This window comes from Oncorhynchus keta, chromosome 32 (genome assembly GCF_023373465.1).
Source record: "Oncorhynchus keta strain PuntledgeMale-10-30-2019 chromosome 32, Oket_V2, whole genome shotgun sequence".
Lineage (NCBI taxonomy): Eukaryota > Metazoa > Chordata > Actinopteri > Salmoniformes > Salmonidae > Oncorhynchus > Oncorhynchus keta.
Window position 1 is genome coordinate 18,086,315 of NC_068452.1, and position 23,113 is coordinate 18,109,427.

Genomic DNA, 23,113 nt, shown 5'->3' on the forward strand with positions numbered 1-23,113 from the left:
CATCTATCTCAAGACCATCAGACTGTTAGACAGCCACCACTAACACAGAGAGGCTGCTGCCTACATACAGACTTGAAATCATTGGCCACTTTAATATATGGATCACAAGTCACTTTAATAATGCCACTTTAATGATGTTTACATATCTTGCATTACTCATCTCATATGTATACACTGTATTTTATACCATCTATTGCATCTGGCCTCTGCCAGTGCACATCCATATATTTATATGTACATATTCTTATTCCATTCCTTTACTTAGATGTACGTGTATTAGGTAGTTGTTGTGGAATTGTTCGATTACATGTTAGATAATTGCTGCACTGTTGGAACTAGAAGCACAACCATTTCGCTACACTCGCAATAACATCTGCTAGCCATGCGTATGTGACCAATACAATTTGATTTGATTTTGTTTCTTTTTGGGTGCAAAAAGAAATCATCTGATGTTACAAGAAAATTCCCCGAACACATTTTGTCTGTTATTTAAACCTTCGCAGAATGTTTCTTTAGGTTTTGGGAACATTGTTGACAAGAGATAAAGTAGGTTCCCTAAACACTAAAACTGTCCAGCTGTGCTGACATTCAGATAATGGTTGTATCAGGGTGCAAATCATTTGTTCTAGGAACCCATTTTGGTTCGCTGGTTGTGTGTCTGTCTGTATTTGCATTTCAGAGGGTCCTACTAATTCCTATTTAACCAATTGGGGCTCGGATAAAATAAAGTTCAATTTTTTTTTAAAGCCAATATAACAGGAACACAATATTATTATTTGCGCATTTTTGCTCACGGTTTTCCACTACAAAAAGACAGCAAAACGAAATACAAAGACATTTCATGTCCAATAAAACAGACATTTATTTCCCTCTTTCTGTCCCCTGTCTTTACTCCCTCATGTTAAACTGCCAATGGCAATGTATCCCTTGAGGACTTGAGTAGTGCAGCCCTGGTGTACAGTATGACCAAACTGATTAGAGAATGTGAGCTATCTGTACTGTTCTTTATTAGCAGAACTGATGGTACTTTAATACAGTACCCGGGAGATGACTGTGTGTTTCTGACATGCGCTGTACACTTCTTGTAGCTCTACAGTATATGAACACACATGTGAATGATCACAAGTGTGACTGTTTCTTTTGTATGTGCGTGTGTGTGTGTGTGTGTGTGTGTGTGTGTGTGTGTGTGTGTGTGTGTGTGTGTGTGTGTGTGTGTGTGTGTGTGTGTGTGTGTGTGTGTGTGTGTGTGTGTGTGTGTGTGCCTGCCTACCAGCCTGGGTGGGGTTATTAGATCAGCGCGGGATAGAGGCCACTTCCAGAGATACTGTAAATCATTTATAATTAAGAAAAATCCCATTGATTCTGCCATCCCCACCCCTTTTTACACAGACACACACATAATACACACACACTTTACACACACCAGTGCACTCAAACTGGAGGAGAAGGGAGGAAAACGAATAAGGGAAAAAGAATCAATGCGGTTACAGTCCCTTTTCTCAGGCAGGGCCGAGATGTATACACCTTCCCTGGCTGTCTGTGCGCAGGCTGTCATGCCTATGGAAGCACCATTTATTCCCCCAGCAAAGCAGCAGGGGCACCTGGCCGAGCATCGACATTTCATAAATCTCAAATGGGGAGAAAAATCTCATTCTCATTTGCAAAGGGAGGCGGGAGGGAGGGAGGAGGACTGGTGTGTTTGTGTGTGCGTGGGGGACGGACGGTTGAACTCTGTGTGTGTGTGTGTGTGTGTGTGTGTGTGTGTGTGTGTGTGTGTGTGTGTGTGTGTGTGTGTGTGTGTGTGTGTGTGTGTGTGTGTGTGTGTGTGTGTGTGTGTGTGTGTGTGTGTGTGTGTGCGTGCATATACTGAGAGCAGGAGATACCTGGGAAGGACGACCTCCTGGTGAACCGGCCTCCGTACACTGTTTCTCCATCCATCTGAGGAGCAGACAGCCAGCAGCCAGATTGGAAACCGCTGGGCTGATATTTTTTACCCTGCCTTCACACACTGCAGATGGAGCTTTCGGTGTGTGTGTGTGTGTGTGTGTGTGTGTGTGTGTGTGTGTGTGTGTGTGTGTGTGTGTGTGTGTGTGTGTGTGTGTGTGTGTGTGTGTGTGTGTGTGTGTGTGTGTGTGTGTGTGTGTGCGTGTCTGGACTCTCTCTCTCCCTTTTTCTATTTTTTCCATTTGTTCCCTTTCCCCCTCCCTGAACAGAGGGGCTTTCAAAAGCCACGGAATGACAAGGTTTCTTCTGCTCTTTCACAAAGTCCAGAAGGCTGTATGCATGTTAAGTGTTTTTCCTCCTTCTGTTCAGGCAGAAAAGACAGCTAACTAGGACCTGGCATGTCTGCTCATTATCTACCCAGAGGGAGAATTCAAACAAACTTTATTAATTACACACCTGCTAAAACTAAACTAACTAGCTAAAACTAACAAACACGTAGTAGGTCAGGCTCTTCCCTCCGTACTCGAAGTGGATGCCACTTTGATAAATGTTGTATAGAATAAGAATAGTGAGGTTAAGATTATTTTACCTTTAGGTATGCATCTCATACTGTCAGTTGATGGAATCCACAGCATGTTTCACCCCTAGGTATATTTTTGCTTTTCCTTGGTCCTCAAGCAATACTCATGAACACATATTCTTATGCCGTTATCATTGAAATATAGAAATACAACTGAACAGAAATAGAAACGCAACATGCAACAATTTCATTGATTTTACTGATAATATGAGGAAATCTGTGAATTTAAATACATTCATTAGGCCTTAATCTATGGATTTCACATGACTGGGAATACGGATATGTATCTGGTGGCTTCAGGATCTCTTCATGGTATTTCTGTGCATTCAAATTGCCATCGATAAAATGCAATTGTGTTTGTTGTCCGTAGCTTATGCCTTCTCATATTATAACCCCACCATCACCATGGGGAACTCCGTTCACAACGTTGACATCAGCAAACCGCTCACCCACACAATTCCATATGCGTGGTCTGCGGTTGTGAGGCCGGTTGGACGTACTGCCAAATTCTCTAAAATGACGTTGGAGGTGGCTTATGGTAGAGAAATTAACATTCAAGTATCTGGCAATTATGCCAATTGTACGCTCCCTCATAACGTGAGACATCTGTGGCATTGTGTTGTGTGACAATACTACACAATTTAGCGTGGCCTTTTGTTGTCCCCAGCACAAGGTATACCTGTGTAATGACCTTGCTGTTTAATCAGCTTCTTGATATGCCACACCTGTCAGGTGGATGGATTATCTTGGCAAAGGAGAAATGCTCACTAACAGGGATTTGAGATAAATATGCTTTTTGCGCATATGGAACATTTTCGGGATATTTTATTGCAGAAACATGGGACCAACACTTTACATGTTGCGTTTATATTTCTGTTCAGTAAATTTTATAGAAATATATGCAGGGTAAGCTACAATATAGGAGCTTTCATAATCATTAAGCAAAATCAATAAGCATCAATAAGCAAATCTAATCTAGAATGAATCTATTTTCAAATTCCAGTTGCAAACAAAATGGCTGATCGTAGTATTTCATTTTGTTTCCACTCACTACAGTGTAGGTGAAACCCCTACACAGAGGTTTGGCATATGTGAGAAACGGACCAAATTCTGTATTGATTCGGTAAGCATGTTTCATCGAGGCATGTAGCTAAAAACCCTTGTTCCTGAAGCTTGCTTAACATCAACAGTGGATAAATAATAACCCATGCAGCCCTGTGTAATTCCTCCACTCTGTCACGCCGGAGTAAAAAAGCACACACACTCACACCTTTCTGGCTACTGCTCTGGGGTCAAGGGGTTCTACTTAGAACCCGATAGGATCCTACTGAATTGAAACTGAACAGAAAAGAAGGACATCTCCTGTCTTGGAGGGCAGCTGTGGAGGATTTTGCTACAGCCCAGCTTTGATACACCTGCTTCAAGTTCAACCATGGGCAGATTGGCCGTCTGGAAATTCGGGCAAATGCCAGAAGGGCCGAACCATCTTTTATTAGGGTGGGCGGGTCAAAATTGCGAAAACATTTTTGGGCCCATGTCCCTGTTTTTTAATGACTTAATGATTTCTCTCTTGTTATAATTGTCAATATTAAGCATTTGGCTGACCAGTGGGCAACGGCCGGCCCCCTTTCCAAGAAAGGCTGGCACGGTTTTCTGATGCTCATCGTCAAAGGGAGTCAGACCCACTCTGACTCCGTCAGTCACTCAGTCAAAACAGAAAAATGGAAGGGTGGTTCCGAAAAAGTTAGAGACCAAAAAAGGGCTTGAAGCCGACGTTGCTAAATGTGTGAAATGAACCAACTTATTTGCTAAAAGTTCTGGTTCTGCTGGTCCGAGTGCTGTGTATGTGTCTGTGAGAAATGACAGATCAGCTGATGTGTTGCTGTCGAGGTAGGAAGAAAACAGAGAAAGACACACTAACCAAGCTCATGTAGCAAAACTGCTGCCAGTTCGGCCTAATATTTTGGCTGTATATTGTCTGGAATATATTTCATACCTACTATAGTAGGCTAATTAGGGAAGGGGGAGTCAGGGGGACCATTTAGACACTAGACAACTTAGAATATAAACTAACAAATTGTTAGATTGGCTTTTATAACACATAGGTAAGGCAATAGTCATCTACTAGAAATGTATACAGTGCCTTTTACTTATCGAAAGTCATCATGTATTACAATAAAAGTTAAATGCGAGGACTGTCTGTGTATTTGAAATTGTTTTATCAATGTTTATTCGCTTCTGAATCTCAGTCTCTTCAGCCCAGCGAGTGAGTTTATAAACTGTAGTAACACGTGACTCTGGTGTCGGATTACGTTACAAAGCCACCTGCACTGAAGGCTGAAAAGTCCCGCCTTTCTCCCGCTTTTTTCATTCGCTGAAAGGCCTGTCACTTCTTGGCCAAAAGATACGTGTATGAGCGCGGCACTCTCAAACGAAGCACAGCGCTAGAAATAAACTAGTCCCGGCATCGTTCTTTGACAGACACAGAAGCTTGCATATTGAATTCAGTATTCAGAATTCAGAGAGAGAGAGAGAGAGGTAGGGCGAGAGAGAGACCGCCATTGGCTACAGCCAAAACATTAAGAAACTGGCAGTCGCTCTGTCTCCTTTTCTCTACGTTTCCTTCAATCAAATTAGCGTAACATTTAAACACTAAAGTGGGCAGGGAGCAACACTTGAAATACACTAATTTGAAATACGTCGTTGGGCTGCTATAACGTATTACATAAGCAGATGGTCATCTATAAGAGTCCGTGATAAACCATTTATAAGGCATGATGTGGGCTGGTGTGGCTGAAATGCCAGGGCTGAAATGCCAAGGCAGAAATTCTGTCCCAGTCCGCCCCTGAGTTCAACCAATCTTTATTTGAATCATGATACTATTTGGTGCTTGGTCAGAGTAAAAGCCTGCATATATACAGTCTTCCATCTTAGACTAAGTAGGATGCTGCTTAACTGGAAAAGGCCTTATCACAATGACTATACTAATCCATTCTGAAACAACCAGAGACCATAGCAGTGAGAGAAAGCATTATCGGGGCTACGTGGCTGTGGGGTGGGTCTGCATTTGTGGGCTGAAGGAACTTGGGTGACTTTGTGGTCAGGGCTTTGTGAAGGCCACTCCAATACTTTGACTTTATTGTCCTTAAGCCATTTTGCCACAACTTTGGAAATATGATTGGTGTCATTGTCCATTTGGAAGACACATTTACGACCAAGCTTTAACTAACTGATGTCTTGAGATGGTGCTTCAATATATCCACACAATTTTCCTTGCCATCTATTTTGTGAAGTGAACCAGACCCTCCTGCAGCAAAGCACCCCCACAGCATGACACTGCCACCCCTGTGCTTCATGGTGTTCTTTGGCTTGCAAGCCTCCCCCTTTTTCCTCCAAACATAACGATGGTCATTATGGCCAAACAGTTGTATTAATGTTTCCTCAGACCAGAGGACATTTCTCCAAAAAGTACGATCTTTGTCCCCATGGGTAGTTGCAAACCGTAATCTGGCTTTTTTATGGCGGTTTTGGAGCCGTGGTGTCTTCCTTGCTGAGCGGACTTTCAGGTTATGTCGATATAGGACGCGTTTTACTGTGGATATAGATACTTTTGTACCCTTTTTCCTCCAGCATCTTCACAAGTTCATTTGCTGTTGTTCTGGGACTGATTTGCACTTTTCGCAAACAAAGTACGTTCATCTCTAGGAGACAGAACACGTCTCCTTCCTGAGTGGTAGGACGGCTGCGTGGTCCCATGGTGTTTATACCTACTATTGTTTGTACAGATGAACGTGGTACCTTTAGGCCTTTGGAAATTGCTCCCAAGGATGAACCAGACTTTTGGAGGTCTACAGTTTCTTTCTGAGGTCTTGGCTGATTTCTTTTGATTTTCTCATATATATATATATATATATATATATAGTATATAGTATATATATATATACTTAAAAAGATGAGAGAGGCCTGTAATTTTCATCATAGGTACACTTCAACTATGACAGACAAAATGAGGGGAAAATATCCAGAAAATCACATTGTAGGATTTTGAATGAATTTATTTGCAAATGATGGTGGAAAATAAGTATTTGGTCAATAACAAAAGTTTATCTCAATACTTTGTTATATACCCTTTGTTGGCAATGACAGAGGTCAAACGTTTTCTGTAAGTCTTCACACATTGTTGCTGGTATTTTGGACCATTCCTCCATGCAGATCTCCTCTAGAGCAGTGATGTTTTGGGGATGTTGCTGGGCAACATGGACTTTCAACTCCCTCCAAAGATTTTCTATGGGGTTGAAATCTGGAGACTGGCTAGGCCACTCCAGGACCTTCAAATGCTTCTTACGAAGCCACTCCGTCGTTGCCCGGGCGGTGTGTTTGGGATCATTGTCATGCTGAAAGACCCAGCCACGTTTCATCTTCAATTCCCTTGCTGATGGACGGTACATACTCACGATACATGGCCCCATTCATTCTTTCCTTTACACGGATCAGTCGTCCTGGTCCCTTTGCAGAAAAACAGCCCCAAAGCATGATGTTCCCACGCCCATGCTTCACAGTAGGTATGGTGTTCTTTGGATGCAACTCAGCATTCTTTGTCCTCCAAACACGACGAGTTGAGTTTTTACCAAAAAGTTATATTTTGGTTTCATCTGACCATATGACATTCTCCCAATCTTCTTCTGGATCATCCAAATGCTCTCTAAGCAAACTTCAGACGGGCCTGGACATGTACTGGCTTAAGCAGGGAGACACGTCTGGCACTGCAAGATTTGAGTCCCTGGCGGCGTAGTGTGTTACTGATGGTAGGCTTTGTTACTTTGGTCCCATCTCTCTGCAGATCATTCACTAGGTCCGCCTGTGTGGTTCTTGGATTTTTGCTCACCGTTCTTGTGATAATTTGGACCCCACGGGGTGAGATCTTGCGTGGAGGTCCAGATCGAGGGAGATTATCAGTGGTCTTGTATGTCTTCCATTTCCTAATAATTGATCCCACAGTTGATTTCTTCAAACCAAGCTGCTTACCGATTGCAGATTCAGTCTTCCCAGCCTGGTGCAGGTCTACAATTTTGTTTCTGGTGTCCTTTGACAGCTCTTTGGTCTTGGCCATAGAGGAGTTTGGAGTGTGACTGTTTGAGTTGTGGACAGGTGTCTTTTATACTGATAACAAGTTCAAACAGATGCCATTAATACAGGTAACGAGTGGAGGACAGAGGAGCCTCTTAAAGAAGAAGTTACAGGTCTGTGAGAGACAGACATCTTGCTTGTTTGTAGGTGACCATATACTTATTTTCCACCATAATTTGCAAATAAATTCATTAAAAATCCTACAATGTGATTTTCTGGATTTTTTTTCTCATTTTGTCTGTCATAGTTGAAGTGTACCTATGATGAAAATTACAGGCCTCTCTCATCTTTTTAAGTGGGAGAACTTGGTGGCTGACTAAATACTTTTTTGCCCCACTGTATACAGTGGCCCACTACATCTCCAACAGACAGACCACACAGGATACTGTAGTCCCTGAGTGAATACACTATTAACAATCGTGCCCCGGCAAGCCTGAACTGTGACTGCATGGGCCTCATAGACTGGGCCTATGTATGCGGAATGAAGAGGGTTTGAGAGTGCCCAGCTAAGGGATTGGCAGAAAGGCAAAGAGGGGAACCAAAAAGCCACATAACGTATCCAGACTATCTATCTAGCTATCAGGGCTAATCTGAAGATCCAGCCATGCAACCCACTCATGGATTTAACCTGACTGGAAATCAGGCCATTGAATAGAGCACATAAGCATACGTAAGTACCATAAGTAAGGGTGCACTTGAACACTAAGTAGTGGCTTAGACTTTCTGGATCCAGCCAGAGAGTCTGTGATCGTAGGCTATATTCAGTAGAGTTCCACCCGGAACCTCGAGAAGAGGCTAGCCCAAACAAAGACTTTGTAGGGAGAGACTGGTGAGCTCTGGAGAGCTGGTGGAGGGCCGATGTAGCTTGAAGCGGCATGAGGAGAGAGGGAGTTGGACAACATTTGTTTGAAGGTGTGCAAAGGTTGGTGTGTGAATGCATGTGTCCTATTGGTGTGTGTGCATGCGGGGGTGTGCAATCATGTGTCTTAACGACTTTTGTGAGTACGTCTGTGTTTATGAGTTCGGGTTTCAAAACGTCTGCTGTGGAGGGTGTGTGTGTGTGTGTGTGTGTGTGTGTGTGTGTGTGTGTGTGTGTGTGTGTGTGTGTGTGTGTGTGTGTGTGTGTGTGTGTGTGTGTGTGTGTGTGTGTGTGTGTGTGTGTGTGTGTGTGTGTGTGCGCGCGCGCGCGCGCGCGTGCGTGCGTGCGTGTGTGAGACTCTCCACAAACAGAGTGGAGCTTAGAGAAATGGAGGTGTCAGTAACAGCAGCGGCTGTCGAGGCTCCCCTGCCTGCGGGGAATAGGGCTGAACTTTTGAACCTGCTCCCGGGCGGAGTGGGGCCGCGCTGCACGAGTCCCTTCTCCCTCTCTAATAAGGGCTCTTTTTCAATTCATTAAGACTGGAGGGCGGGGGGGCGGAGGGAGGGAGAAGGAGGTGGGGGGCGTCGTCATCAAAGCACAAGCCATTTACCACTCTCTGTGCACCCCGCAAATGGATCATACCTACGGATGCTTATTGGATCTATGCACGAACGCTCCCCTGGAATATTAATCTTGGGCGCCCCGCTATCCACTGATAGGGCCCTGCCTGTACGCAGAGCCAGGAGTTAAACAAATACAGGAATGCATCATTGAGGGAATGAATAAATAAACCAACGAAGACCGGGAGAGACGTGATATATAAGAGAAGTCAGAGGAATCTGAAAGTCAGAGAGATGGTTGACCATTTCTTTAGGGGTTATTTCATTTATGGTTTTGGACTGCTGCAGATAATGTGGTTGTGTTCAGTACAGAACAGGATAATATGCATCCTAAACACATGACACAATGCTCTGCCACCATCTGCCCACATAACTGGGTATATACCATTGAACAGGCCATCTTCGTACGTATCTCAAAAAACAAGAGTAGACAATGGTTATTATTTCCTCTAAAGTTGAATAACTTGACAAACATACAGTACATAGAAATGTACCAAAAATGATTATTGCTAAATAAGGGGAGATGTGTAACTAGCATTGTCAAATTAAATTAATTATCTTCTCCTCAACAAACAGCTGGCTTGTCTACAATTATCCGTCGTGATTGATGTCGGCTTGGACACATTTCTTGAAACATATCATCTTAGACTTCAATTTCCTTTTTGTCCCGTGAAGCCGTAAGCAGTAAATTACAGTCCTACAGATGGTCTCTGAGGTTTTCTACATTTTGGTTTCCTTAATTACGGAAGGGCCGTGTCCCGCACACAATGGAAATGACTAGCTCATTAATTTAAGGAGAAAGATGTTTTTTTAAACCCGTGGCGCACAAGAAGGACTTTCCAAGCTTCGCCTATTGCACTGCAACCAAGTTTGGTGTCGATTCGAGTGTGTAGCCGAGCTAACGTCTTAGGTCTTTTTTCAGTCGTCCGTTGCCACACGTGGTTTTGCTTAATTCTTCAAAGCAATGGACGTGTTGGGTTGTGGGCTGTCTGGGGGCCAGAGGTTCTGTGTGTCTGTCTGTCTGGGGGGTGTTGGTGACACCTTAGCTCTGGGCCAGCCAGACACTAACTGAGACAGATAGACAGAGACAAACAGACAGGGATATAATGCAGGTGTCGGCAGAAGCATTTTAACTTCCTGTTCAACTGATCCCTCTTCCCACTACACAGTAAATCAAGGAGAGTTCAAAAATCTGTGTTATAAAATGTGGGGTTAAATTGACACTATTGCGAGTTATCTTAACCCTCAAAAGAGTGATACGCTCCCTGGAGTTAGTGTTGATAACTGGAGTTCATTGGGACTGGGTCATTTTAACTCTGGTAAGAGTAAGTAGAGACAGGGAGTTAAATCTATGGAGTTATCCACAGATGTGAGAGGGGCCTCATTGTCATATTTCCCAGCAGTCTCTGTTGCAGGTTGATTTTTAAAATCGTTTGTTTCAATATCTGTGTTTTCACATGTGCATTGATTGTTTTTGATGTTATGCTACACAAAGATAAGAAACACACTTTTTTTTTAAACAAATCCAATGTGTAAGTGGTTTGGTTTATAGCAACAGCTAGTGAGATAGTTATTCAGGTGTACTGCACATGGCGTATGCAGTCTCCATTGACTGTCTCGCTGTGCTGTCAGGCATTCTAAATGCAAGTTGTGGGTGATACAAAAGTGCTGGATATCTTCCTGCAAGTTGGATTCCAATAGAGATGAGATATCACATTGCAAACCACCATAATGTGACACATAAGAAATAGTCAAATAAGGTGCGACACGTCATAACTCAAAGGAAGGAAACTGAAAGAGAAATGTACTGCGCTGGAATTGATGGTTAATCCAAAACAATGCAGGAAAGTGTAAAATGGCAAGGGTGTTGATTAAAAAAACGACACTGAAAAGAGTAAAAAGTTCAATTAAAGCAACTCTCTGAGAGTTGGATATTTACTCTATTTCGTGCCATTTTAATTATTAAAAAAGGTCAACGCCATGACCATAAGTAGTTTTAACACAAAATGGGGGTCGGACTATATAAACCCCAAAATAGTGTTACATTTGATTCCATAGGAGTTGGATTAATTCTTTACTGTGTATTATGTCACACAAAGCTTTTTGATTTCACTTAGTATTGTGATCGTGGAACCAAGTATTGTGGCTACATTACTGGTCTTCCTGACTCCTTTAAATGGATATGAACCCTGCATGGACAGCAGCTCACATCACAACAATCAATTCCTGATAAATGTATATGATCTGTTGTATGTACAGTACATTAGGATTTAAAGCACACTCGACATTAATATATCTTCCATCATATTATGCACAGTCAAATATGATTTAAGCACACTGGACGTAGATGTATGTAGAGTTAATGCAGTGCCTTCGGAAAGTATTCAGACCCCTTGACTTTTCCCCCATTTTGAACCCTCAGTAAAAGGCACATGACAGCCCGCTTGGAGTTTCCCAAAAGGCACCTAAAGACACTCAGACCATGAGAAACAAGATTCCCTGGTCTGATGAAACCAAGATTGAACTCTTTGGCCTGAATGCCAAAGAGTCTGGAGGAGACCTGGCACCATCCCTACGGTGAAGCATGGTGGTGGCAGCATTATGCTGTGGGGATGTTTTTCAGCGGCACGGACTGGGAGACTAGTCAGGATAGAGGCAAAGATGAGAGATCCTTGATGAAAACCTGATCCAGGGCGCTCAGGGCCTTAGACTGGGGTGAAGGTTCAGCTTCCAACAGGACAGAGACCCTTAGCACACAGTCAAAACAATGCAGGAGTGGCTCTGGGACAAGTCTCTGAATGTCCTTGAGTGGCCCATCCAGAGCCCGGACTTGAACCTGATCGAACATCTCTGGAGAGACCTGAAAATATCTGTGCAGCAACACTTCCCATCCAACCTACCAGAGCTTGAGAGGATTTGCAGTGATGAATGGGAGAAACTCCCCAAATATAGGTGTGCCAAGCTTGTAGCGGCAGGGTAGCCTAGTGGTTAGAGAGTTGGACTTGCAACTGAAAGGTTGCAAGTTCAAATCCCTGAGCTGACAAGGTACAAATCTGTCGTTCTGCCCCTGAACAGGCAGTTAACCCACTGTTCCTAGGCTGTCATTGAAAATAAGAATTTGTTATTAACTGACTTGCCTAGATAAAAAAAAAAGGTTAAAAAAAAAATTCAAGACTTCAGACTTCAACAAAGTACTGAGTAAAGGCTCTGAATACTTATGTTACTGTGATATTTCAGTTTTGTTTTTTAAATAAATTAGCAAAAATGTATTAAAAAAACGTTTTTGCTTTGTCATAATGGGCTATTGTGTGTAGATTGATGAGGAGGAAAAAACTATGTAATCTATTTTCGAATAAGGTTGTAACGTAACAAAATGTGGAAAAGCCAAGGGGTCTGAAACTTTCAGACTTTTAGATGTAGGATCTTAATTTGATCACCCCGTTGCAGGAGAACTTTCCTGCAATGCAGGAAATGTCAAACTTGTGGTGTATATGAGGTTTTAAAAGACTTCTGAAGTTGTCATGTCTACTTTGAAATGTCAGACTTGATTTTCCCTTATGGAAAATGTATAAACCCCTACAAAAATTAAATGAATTATAATCCACATAATTATTCACATTCTCACATAATTTTTCCAAATGAAGATCCTGTTGCGTGCTATTTAAAACTTGTTTATTAATTTAACCAGGAATAATTATTCTTTACAATGGCAGCCTACACTGGCCAAACCCGGAAGACGCTGGGCCAATCGTGCGCCACCCTATGGGTCTCAATCACGGCTGGTTATGATACAGCTTGGATTCAAACCAGGGTGTCTGTAGTGACGCCTCTAGCACTCAGACACAGTGCCTTAGACCGCTGTGCCACTCAGGAGCCTGTTATACATATATCTGCCGCCCCCCCCAATATTCAGAAGAGGTCGATGTGTTCCCCTCCTAATAATTTCTTTAACAATTTCGGAGGCCCCAAAATAAGCAGTCGCAGAATGTGTCGAATTGCAGGAAATTCACTTTAAAGCTATCAGTAGTTGAGGGACGGGTCTGGAGAAATGTAACCACTCTCAAATTCATAGACAGAGCTACAGTATGGATGCAAAGACTGACCATCCATGATATTAAAATGATAGGCTATAGTGTTTGTTTACATTTACTGTGTTTACAAACATTGCCGTAAAACAAGTTTATATTTTGGGTTCTGATGGGGTACGACAGTTGAACTAAGCTCCTGAGGCAATTGTAAGTTATATTCTTGAGGAATCGATGGGTATCATTGTAGTAACTGCAGATTTCCCCACTTTGTTCATGAAAAAATGGTCCAACTCCTCTATCTCAAAAACTGTGGTAAAAACGAGGTGTGCCTTTGGTGGTTCATCGACGTGTCCTTCTGGTCATTGCATGACGCCACCGACATAGCTAGTTCATTAGCTAAGCTAGACACTTGTAATAGCCAGTAACTCCTCAATTATGTGTTCACGTCATCACAAGGTTTGTTTTTGGATGGAAACTGAAGAGATTGGTAAGAAATGGCCCTTCTGTAGCCAAATATATTATTCATACTTTTGGTATGGTGGGGTTTAAACATTAAATGACCTGGTATGATGGTGGATTGATCAGTTACACAGTTGAAAGACCTTATTTTTGTCCAAAGTAAGTGTCCAGTGTTTCCATATTTCTATTAAAGATGACCTATAATTAATTACAATATGAGTGAAATCATTTTCCTTCCCCCCAAAAAAGTTGAGCTACAAATTTGTGGTGGGGTTTTTGAAGTGTTTCTTTCTCCAATTTATTCTTTGGCCACAAATACGATCATAGGATTTCGGTATGAATTAAGAGAGTATAGATTGTCACTGGACGGTTACTTTAAAACACCACATTTCTCTCTCTGCCACATGGCAAAACGTGTTGAAATGCAGGAAATTCACTTTAACAGTGTAGCATTCTCTTAGACTCAAGACAAGATGTGTAGAATAGCATAAAACTGCACATTCATCTCTATGGCCAATGACAAAATGTGTTGAAATGCAGGAAGTTAGCTGCAGGAAGTTAGCTGCCCCCCCCCCCTCCACTTATATTGTGTTTTCAAAAATACCCCTCAAGAGAGGCATAATTAGTCATGTCAAACTGTGTAGAATTGCAGGACAAAATCTTGTCCTCCCCCCTTTCACTCCCAATATCTACACCACAATGTTGCCCTTGGTTTGTACACACGAGTGCTTTGGACATAGGGCTGTAGGCATATGTTATAGTCATATATCAGCCCTGGCATGACTGGCATGTGAAACTATAAATCCAATCCTCCGAGGGGGTTGCGGTGTCTGGTGCTCCGAATTTGACTTGCACCACCACCAAAGAAGACTGCCGTCAGAACGTTATGAAACCCAACTAAAAACATCTGTCAGATCAGAATTTATAACAATAACACAGCCTGAGACGTAAATAAACAGATGCCCCCACGGTCTACTCTAAACACACATGCACGCACGCACCCACAGAGTCCCGAGGATAGAAAAAAACATACACACCACAAATAATGACTTGGTCTGAATGTACAATACAGACCCTGATTACTTTAGCAGAATATTGTATTACTTCATATGATAGCACATACAGTACAATATTAGACACACACACTTCATATCCATTCACACCTCAGAAGTGTGAGAAATGTCTCAAAACACACAAAGTATCCCCTAACGCCAAGTCCCTGATTCGTAGGACTTGTGTTTCCCATCGCCTAATGGCCTGTTTTGCTTAGACAAGGGACTCCAGTTACAAATGGGCACACTGGACAGCGTCCAACAGAAGCCAAATAAATAAAAGCTTGAATCCAAGAGGACACTCGAGCGCTCCATTCGAAAGCGATTCAATTGAGGATCCCCAGACATCACCATTTTTCCTCAATCAAAACCCTCTCCATCTTTCACTCTCTCTCTCTCACTCGCCATCACTTTCTCTCCGTGTCTCTCTTTCTCTCCTTCTCTCTCCCGAATCCTGGCAGTCACTGCAGTCTCCACATTGTCTGTTTGGGTGGACGCCCTGAGCAAGATGAGGGGAGAAGCGTCTATTCCACTGCGGATGTGATGAAATTGAATGCCCCCCCAGAGTAAAATAACACGTTAAGTCCTTCCAATATTTACACTGGGTCCTGCATCAGTAATGGACCCTACTATTCATCACAGCATTGTTGGGAGCTCAGGGAGAGGCAGGTTGAAACCATTAAAACAATCAGACAATCAGAGCCCCATCAGTGGCCATCTGAAAATGAACAATACCATAATAATTGCACTTATTATTATGACTGTTTACTACTAGGTTGAATAGCACCGCCGACAACGCCAATAAGGTTAACAATGATGGAGGACCTGGGAGGGGCTGGTTGGAGGGTTGCGGAGTAAGGCATCTTGGATAATGGATATGTGAGGGTGTCTGCGTATTGTGTGTGGTGACTGTGGAATCAGTCGCTAGGCCAGATACTGTAAGTCAAGTTGATGTCCGTTTCTGTACGGCACTATTGCCATAGCCATGACAGAGTCCACGCAACATGGGTAGAAACAGCCTGAAATGCAAATATGGGAAAATTCTATCATAGTCATCATACCGTAAGCTGCTAAATTACATTCATTAGCAATTAGTTGGCTTTTCAGACTAGTGTGAGGAGAGAAGAGCTAGCTGTGATTGATCGCCAGGATCTTCCATTTCATTTTCCAGCCATAACACCCAGGGCCCCAGAGAGAGCGAGTTCATCAGACATCCATTTCCTTAATGAACCAGCCCTTCATTTCATTGATTCGGTCTGATTTTCGCAGAACCACAGTCATGTGTGCACGTGCGGGCGTGCAATAATGAAGAGTGACTGTATATAGAGAGAGGAGTCTTAAACATGTCTCTTACACGTCTCTATCTCATCTGCATGAATTTCAATAAGCCTGTAAGTTCACATTTGTGTGCCTGTTTGTGTTAGTCCTCAGTCCTCAACAAATCACACACGGACAGACAGACTGACAGACATATGGAGGGTGGGCCCATATCAGATATCCCATAACCCCGCAGCGCCAAAACAACCCCCTCGACACCCTCAACACCCTCAATACTGACTCCTGTCAGACAGCGGCCATTAGCTTAAGCCTGAGCCACTGACAGAGACACTACATGTGTTTTCACCATGTCTGTGTTTCTAGCATGGCTGTTGTCACCAGTCATTGGGGGTCTCCTCCGGGGGTCAGGCCCTCTCAGGGTCCTCCCTCAGAGAGAGAGGGCAGAGAGTCTGGGTATTTCTTAAATGAGACTTGATGGGTACAAGGAGAGTCAAATGGCCTTTGATTTCAGCCGTTCTTAAGACCAGGGCCACCGAGGAGGCATTGCCATGGGAAACGGTTCGCTGAAGAGGCATTGCCAAGGAAAATGGTCGCCAGGGAGATGACAGATACTGTAGGTGATGCTGGCCTGATGCCAGTGACAGGAGATGGATGGAATACTGTTCTATGTACTGTTGTATGGACATCTAGCACTCTTTGTGTAACAGAGGAAATATTGTGTTGTATTGTCTTTACATTATAACAGTACATTACATTTCTATTTAACATTAACAACGTTATAACTACCATTTGGAAGTCAATTCTGTGATGATGCGAAAGCATGCCGAACCCTTGATATAAACATGAGATTTCTGCTATTACTTTAAAATCAACAGGACTTGTGTCAATGACTTCGGATGAGCTAGTCTGCCTGACGTTCCATTCATGATCCCCATCTCCTGGAATTCTTATCAGACTCCAAACCTCCCAGAAGAGGAAGAAAGAAAGAGAAAAAAAACAATAACACAAGACATTTTAAGCCGCCAAACTCACCCTCCTTTTCCTCTCAGTGACCCCAGCAGTCACCATGGCAGCAAGGTCACAAGGTCAGCCCTGCAGACCCGAGGCCACACCAGTCAGGGTTCAGACAGGTCACAGAGTGACCGGGTCAAAAGTTCACCGCCCAGTGTTCAACAGCCAAAAAGTCCCTTCCTCTCCGTGGGAGTGTTTTGTTGTTTGTTGCTGGCACAGAGAAAGAGAGAATACATATAGGCGAACACTTGTTCGTGATCCATTTCCATCACCTTCAAGCTCTGGTAAATGCTCTCATTATGTTGAATATAGTTTTGCCAGCGGCTACATTCTACTTAGGATAGGCAGATGTTGATGGAGAACTGATGATATGCTTTACACACACACACACACACACACACACACACACACACACACACACACACACACACACACACACACACACACACACACACACACACACACACACACACACACACACACACACACACACACACACACACACACACACACACACACACACACACACACACACACACACAGAGAGAGAGATCAGACAAGGTGCAAGTGTAGTCTCCTGTCTGTTTACTCCTCCTTTCACTTAGGGACACAACTCTCCTTCTTCTTCATCCATTTTAATCTAGGGTTTTTAAGGGATTTAGAATATCCAAATAAGTATTCATCAACCGTGTTCAACAGTTTGAGATGAGTTTTTAATGTCACAAAGACGTACGAACCGTGTGAAACATCTAATAAACACAGTACAATAAAATGTCAGGTCAATGTATTTTTTAAATGAATGTCGTAAGGCTTAACGCATCCGAAGAACTGAGTTGGACAATGAACATTGGATATGCAATGTTTCAAAGGCCAAGGCTTTAACAGTACACTCAACAGGGTCACTGGTGTCATCATTGGACAAGCAATCACAATGCGTAGGACAAACGTTCGCCGTGAATGGAACAATTATAAAGCGCCATAAGCGTCAATCTGTAGGACATATGAACCATTTGGAAAATAAATCTAGTAGTGAAAAATGGATTTGATTGTATATTTTTTTAGTTTTTTTTTTTTAACAATTTAAAGGGGATTTTTGTTTTGTGTCAGATTCAAAAACGTGACATCTAAAAAAACGCCTGCCCAAAGATTGATGTATTATTTTCGCCGACGATGCTCCAGTTCTCGTCATTCGCCATTGAACTCAAACCAACCTACAAACTCATTGCGAAAGGTTTTTGTTGTGTTGCAATTCATTCTTGCTATGTCCACTTCCACTGCAGGTATTTTTAACAGTCCCTTTTAACTTTGTTATGGTAAGCTACCTGACTGTAATTAGCGCGAATGGAGTCAAGTGCTTATACTCAATAAAACTATGAATAAATATAGGAGTGGGTAAAATAAGGGAATGGTTTCACATGAAAATAAAATATGTTCAACATTTAAAACTTTTTTTTGTTGCCATAAACACAGGTTAGCCTATTTATGTCTGTGCGCTACTAACATCAAGGTAGATAAATGAAAGCAACATTTTCTCCAAATACACTTATTTAGAAAAAAAATGTATTGCCTCTCTCTACGTGCAATACTATCTTGATCATTTTTGTATCAGCATAAGTACACGAAACAGAATTGAACAACTTTCCATTTCTTTTCAATATTTGATGTTGTTCATGGTATCTATTTTCTTTTCTTTCCCCCAACATTTTCAGATATGATCATTCTTTAATTGTAGGACTGTAGTTATCCTGCAATTAATGTGTCCTGCAATCTTATATTACAACAAAATGAACCTTCATCACCTATATTTAGACTGCAATATTCCTAAGAAATATTTCCCATCAAACACTAGTGTTGCTCCTAAAATTGGTTTAATACACCTTGAAATATCCAACTGCTATATATTGAAATACGGATATTTGCTGGCAAAAAAAAAGTTTTTTATTTTGTTTCACATTATGGCTTTTATGACTTCATGGCTGGCATCCGCACGCTAAAACACCATTGAATTGCATGTATTTACTTGAACAACTATATTTACAAAATATTTATTTTGCGCAAATGATAGTCCTATTTTTAACTGATAGTTATCAGTTAAAAATAGGACTATCATTTGCGCAAAATAAATGTAAAAGCGTTGTCAAGCGTACGTACATAATCAGAGTTCCAATTTGACTATGTGTCAGCTGTCGTCAGTGGGTGCAGAGTGGGGGGGTTGACATGGCTACAGTAGGTGATAGAAGTCCCTATTGTTACATGAATCAAAAACACTCTGCCCGATCCTGAACCACACCACCACTTCCTGTGCATCCATCCCTATGCTGTATCTCGTAATGGCAGTGGCACGACACACTCAAGAGAGCAAGAGCACCTATTTGAGCCAGAGACAAAGTAAAGTGCCCACGAGGGCAGGGTCATGCCCGGATTAAAATGCTTTTCCCTCGGGAAATGACGGGCAATTTTGTCCACAGCATTCCACTGACACTTGAGCGGCAGCTATACTGGCAAAGAGTCCTTTCAAATCACTTGAGACCGCGTTATAATATTCCCTCTTTTGTCAGCCCTGTGCAAGTTTACAATCTACAATTGCAATGACTGAGGGTACTTCAAACTTGCATCAAAGTTCACATCCAGGTAAAGGGATAATACAATTTCAACCGGTTGTGATTTATTCAAAGGGTTTGCAAAAATCACAAAACAACCAAGTAAGCCTACCCCTTCACATTATTTGACTATAATAATTAATGCATTCATTAAGCAAACAACAACAACAAAAACATTGAGCCTCTGCAGTAAGGGCTTATGTTTTCCATGTCCTCGGGCAAAGGAAGTCAGCCGTGTCAGAATAATGAGGCTCAGTGGTAATATGGAAATACATTGCACTTGTGATACAGGAGACTTTTTAACAAGCATTGATTGACCTTACCCCTGCCTCTCACTCCAATATGCCCTCTGTCCTACTCTCTCCCTCTGTTCCCCAGTGTGTGGCAGTACTGCTTTGTCACCACTGGGCGGAGAGACACACGCCGAGACCACTATTGCATGCATGTCAGGGGTTGAGGATTCCAGAAGCTTCCCACAAAAAAAACACAGGGTCAATAACGTGCCATGTTAGAGTGACCCCCGAGGGTTCTGCCAAGACTGAGCTTCTTCTTCTTCTTCTTAAAAAAAAAACTCTGAGAAAACCCCGTTCCCTTCCCCTCCAAACCATAAACCCCCACCCCTCACCTCTCTTTACCCCCTTCCGCCACTCGCAAAACAAACACCATTTCTCTCCCTTGGAGACAGATTGTAAACTTGCCCTGCCTCTGAAACTCTGGAGGAGCGATGGCCCTCCATCCAACATCTCTACTACAGCAACCCTCCCTAAGTGCACTCCCACCTTCACCCCAAAACTCAAACAACCCCCACCTCTCACCCCACTGCTCCAAATCTAACTGCCCTCATCCCTCTCTGGCGACGCCTCCCGTTCCCCCTACAGTCCTCGTGCAAGCCCCTTTTTCCTAACTCTCTGGAGGTGTGGGATGGGATATGGGAAGGAAGAGAGTCCAGGGTAGGGTAAGGGAGAGAATGTTGTCATCCAGTCTAGGTTTTGGGGGGGATGTTGTGGGGGGTAAAGTGGCATACACGGTCAGGTCACCAGTTCCGTTTGCGGGTGAAACACAGTTCACATTACCATACGGGCAGGCGGGGGGGCTGGGGGGCAATGGGAAGGGGGCTGGGGGGATAGGAGGGGTGGGGTGCCACAATGGCGGCTCCATCTGTTCCTGTCGCCGATTACAAATCTGGTGTCACCCACCTCAGTGGAGACGACAAGCCGCACCATTAGAAGAATAAAGCATGCGGGCGCCACCGTCGACCCCGCGCTGGCACCCAGGTTCGAGCCTGGCCAGAGACACAGCCAATTCCCCCCAGTTAAATCCCTGATAAGGGACAAGAGGGGGTCCAGAGTCGGGGTAGGGGGGTACTGGTGTGGGGCTTGGGGATGGTTGAAGGTATGTGCTGCTTCGTCGTCGTTGTCGCCGTGGGTCGTCACTAGGTGAACCGCGTTTGAACACCTTGAACCGAGTCTGCCCTTTCTCACTCTCAGCTAGTCTGTCATCGTCCTCTGAAAGCATGAGCTGTTTTCCATTCTTTTGCCCCGGCTACTCATTCTCTCTCGCGCTCTCTTCCTGATTCCAAACGAGTCATTTGTTGTTTTTTTGGCTCCCTTTCTTTTCTCTTTCTCCGGGAAACAAAGTGGGTTTTGGCGTGAGGATAATGGGGGAATGCAGTGACCTCCACCTGGGCATGGCTTGGTGCCAATGGATACGTTTAGGTCAATATAAGGGAAATGGGATTTACTGAGATATGGCCAATTTTAATATCTCTTATGATAGCTCCGATTGTGGAACCGCGGAACTTTCACAAATACAGACCACAGTCTAGAGAGAGTATCGGTGGATATCTAAAGAGATCTAATTCATATGTTATTTTCTGGGAGAGAAATAAACAAACAAAAAGCAGTGTGGCCGATTAGATTAATAAGAAACAGATTGATATTATTTCTATTGAAATGTGGAATTCAAATTCATACACGGTACTGGAGACATGACTATCTTTGACGTATATGTAAGGCTAAGAATTCAGTTGCCGCGTTGCAGGTCAAGACGTAATGCAGCGCAACGAAACAGCGAAAATGTCAACCGAATGTAAAACCTCGCCGCCCGCATATAGTTGCTCTGCATATAGATGCTGCATTGGCTCCCCTGTGCAGTGCTTCTGGTTCCCATCCTAACAGGATGAACATGAGCTGAACCCATGAACTGAACTTGAACCATCCTGGTTGTCAGAATCATTGTCGTAGGAAGAGGACAGGACACGCATGGGCCTTTCTCTTTACGCCCCCAGTAGACATATTTCATTTTCACAAAGGTCCCCAGCTCCGAAAGCACAAGAGGAAAGGTTGTTAACCTTGCAACCTCTGTGCCATGTTTCCAAATTGTGGGGGGGAAAGGCTGTGTGGGTGGGGGGCTAGGGAGCAGTGAAGGGGCATGGGGGGGATTTGCTACTGGTTAGTTTAGTTGCAATTGAATTGATCCATAAGGGTAACGAGGCATGGGATCACTGGTCTATTTTTCTCTCTGATTTAGGTATTTTCCCTAACTCAATTTATTTTCTTCCTCTGAAATGAAACACCTTCATTTGAGGTTAAATATAAAGGGATCTGTAATTTGGGGAGGGTGGTGAACAGGGGATGAACTCTGAACTCTATTTACCCTCTCTCAGAGGGCGGGGGGAGGGCATGGTGGCGGGGAGTGGGGTTGCTGAGGGGTGGAGGGTGTATCGTAATGACTCCATCTTCCCTGCATCTTTTACAGATGTTATTTGCTTTGATGGCTAGAGAAAAAGCATTGGACAAAAAGGGACGGAGGGCAGAGGAAAGGGAAGGAGACGGCGTCACTTCGCCGGGAGGTGGCAGTGTTTGGAAGGTTTGGTTGTTTTTCAGCAGCTAGTGAGCTTCCACGTCATCAATAAATTGGGAGGGGGTGGGGTGGGGGGGGGGGGGCGCAGAGCCTCGTTCCCGCCTCTGCAACCCACGTCAGCAGTGACGAGGGAGCGGCGGGATTGGGCAGCCGCTTGCGTCATGTGGCACATTTTTTGATGAGGGGTGGAGCCGTGCGTGATGCGCCACTGGCAGCCATGGGCAACAACTAATCCTCTTCGACTGCCCCTCCCTTCGAACTAACACACACAAACACTCGCAAACACACACAAACATACAGACAGACACACATACGCATATATGCAAACATAGCATATAGACAAACAGCGTGGTACAAAGGTGCCTTTGTGAGGGGACCGGCGAGGCAGCCACTGCTCAAACACTCCCGGGGAGCTGTGTACAGAGGTGTGTGATCCACAGGCTTTGTTGGCTGGCATGTCGGCTGCGTTAGAACAGAGAGGCTGGAAGGGCCTTCAGCTGCTCGCTGTGCGTAAGTGAGGGTAAACCTACTTGAACCGTTCATGCACCTGCTTTACAAAGCCACAACCCCAAAACTATATACCAAGTATACATAATGAGAACTGCCGTTCATCTATGAGCCATGCAGTCCACACACAACTTCAAAGCAGCTCTAAGAATGATGATGATCATAGTGCTATTTCCTTCATGGAGT